Source organism: Mesoplodon bidens (assembly GCF_964165515.1).
Source record: "Mesoplodon bidens genome assembly, chromosome: 4".
Classification (NCBI taxonomy): Eukaryota; Metazoa; Chordata; class Mammalia; order Artiodactyla; family Ziphiidae; genus Mesoplodon; species Mesoplodon bidens.
In genome coordinates, this window is record NC_138160.1 from 52,387,414 (window position 1) to 52,390,317 (window position 2,904).

Consider the following 2,904-nt stretch of genomic DNA (forward strand, 5'->3'; position numbering starts at 1 on the left):
ACAACTAGTACCTCATCTTTTGAGAACTTCTGCAACTTGTCTAGTTATAGATCTAGAAACAAAAAGGAATGTTGGGAAGTAGGTCCTGAGGAGGGTCAGGAGTGCCTGACCAAGTAGCTCAGTAGAGACCCATTCCAGCTTCTTCAGGTAAAGAGGAGCCATCTTCCTATATTAGGCAAAGTACTCTTGAGAAACAGAACCAATAGGATATCTATTTAAAACTTTACTATAAGGAATTGGCTCATCTGATATTGGAGGCTGGAAAATCCTAAGTCTGCAGAGCCATTGTTCCTCCCAGCTCAAGTCCAAATTCCAGAAGCTGCTGTAGAACGAGAAACAGCCAATATCCCAGTATGAGTCTGAAGGCCAGAACGATGCTATAGAACCACGAAGAGGTAATATCCCAGTTTGGAGGCTGTCAGACAGGAGAATACTCAGGGAATGGTCAGTCTTTTATTCAGGCCGTCACCTGACTGGATGAGGCCCACCTACATTATGGAGGGCAGTCTGCTTTACTCAATCTACCAATTTAAAATGTTAACCTCATCCAAAAAAACACCCTCACAGAAACAGAGTAATGTTTGATCAACTATCTGGAAAGCCTGCGGCCCAGTCAAGTTGACACACAAAATGAATCACCACACTTCCTCAGGCAGAAGTGGAAGGGATGCTTCTACTGGCAAAGATGGTTCAGTTTTATATAGGAGGTTCAGATTCCCCAATTTTATCATAATCTACCCATATATTCCCCTCCTATTTGTAGGAACCCATTCCTTCCCAATTAGGGACCAAACTTTAACAGAGGTCATTGGGAATTCAATTTGAATTGTAATTTAGTCACTTGCAGGAGGAGACTCTTACTTTGGTTTTCAGAAACCCTACAGCTACAGCTGTACAGCTACAGAACATGGTTTCTTTGAGGGCAGATATAGAAGCTTTCAGGTCATTGATGCAGAGCTTGAGCAAGGAATTTAAATCTCTGGGTTCATCTTTTTCATTGGCCACTTTCTCCTGGGCAATTAGGAGTAACCAACCAACTCCACTATACCCCTTATTTTGACAGAAATGTTCTAGAGGAGCTCATACTTAGGCACCCTGAGCCTCACCTTCTATAGGTACTCAATTGCAGGTATCCATAGGTGATAATTTGTGCAACCCTTTTGCCACGTCATGCCGTGAACTAGCAGTGTCCTTTCACCACTGGAAACAGGCTCGTTAGTGCCTTTAAAACTTATCAGATTAGGGGCTTCCCTGGTGGCGCAGTGGTTGAGAGTCCACCTGCCGATACAGGGGACACGGGTTCGTGCCCCGGTCCAGGAGGATCCCGCGTGCCGCGGAGTGGCTGGGCCCGTGGGCCATGGCCGCTGAGCCTGCGCATCTGGAGCCTGTGGTCTGCAACGGGAGAAGCCACAGCGGTAAGAGGCCCGCATACCGAAAAAAAAAAAAAAAAAAAAAAAAACAAGGAACTGAAATGGATTACACAGTTTGGGGAGCTGATTAAGCAAATCCAGACTCTATAGGGCAGACAGGTGGAAATGGAAGAACACAAAATGGCTGGGATCCAAAAGACAGTGGCGGAAGCTATTGTCCACAAGTAGACTTTCATTCTCCAGGGAATGTCTCAACCCTCTTTTAAGACCTTTCAACTGATTGTCAGGCCCACCCAGGATAATTTCCCCAATGACTGATTAGGGACTTTAAATATGTCTGAAAAAAATCTCTTCATGGAGGAAGCTACATTAGTGTTTTATTAAATAATTAAGAGAAGGTGTGTATATGGTACAAACTAGCTCATGCTTTCCTTCCCTCCTCCAACTCTTGTGAAAGGATAACTCTTGTAGCCTACTTATCCAGAAACATCTTGGAAAGGGAATTCTGGGGAATGTAGTTTAGCCTAGCCAAGTTGACATACCACAAAGCCATCACATGGTATGCTCAATTAACTGCCCTCTCTCTATATTTTATCTCTGGATTATTTATACAAAATGATCAATCTTAAAATAAGGATAAACTCAAATTAAAAGTTTACAGTATAACTTTTAACAATTCATCTCCAGTACCATAAAAGTTTTAAAATGTTCTACGTAGGTGGTCTGGTTATCTATTGCTGAATAACAAACTACCCTAAATTTAATGGTTGGAGAAAACAATCATTTTATTATATCTCACATTTTTGTGCATCAGGGATTCAGACAGCACTCAGCTGGCTGTTTCTTCTGTTCCACATGGCATCAACAGAGGTCACCTGGTGATATTCAGCAGGCAGGAGACTGGTCTGGAGGGTCCAAGATAGCTCCACTCATATGGCTGGTGTTCTAGGAGAGATGGTTTAAAACTTAGGCTCAGCTGAAATGGTCAAATGGACCACCCACATGTGGCCTAACAAGGCAGTCTCAGGGTGGTCAGACATCCATGGTAGCTCAGGACTCCCAGAGGGGGTGTTCATCACCAGCCTCAGCAGTCCTGGAATGATATTTCTGCTGCTTTCTGTTGATCAAGAATGTCACTAAGCCCAGTCCAGATTCAAGGAGAGGGGAATCTGATTCTAATAGAACAATTATTAATCTATCACTCTAGGAAATCTCTGTGGGGGTTAAGAAATATAAAAATAACCCTTGGTAAAAGGATTATAAAACTGAAAAATGGGGCTTCCCTGGTGGCACAGTGGTTGGGAGTCCGCCTGCCGATGCAGGGGACATGGGTTCGTGCCCCAGTCCTGGAAGATCCCACATGCCGCAGAGTGGCTGGGCCCGTGGGCCATGGCTGCTGGGCCTGCACGTCCAGAGCCTGTGTTCCACAATGGGAGAGGCCGCAGCAGTGAGAGGCCTGCGTATCGCAAAAAAAAAAAAAAAAAAAAAAAACTGAAAAATGTATAAACTGTGTAGTCAGTATTGATTACCTCTC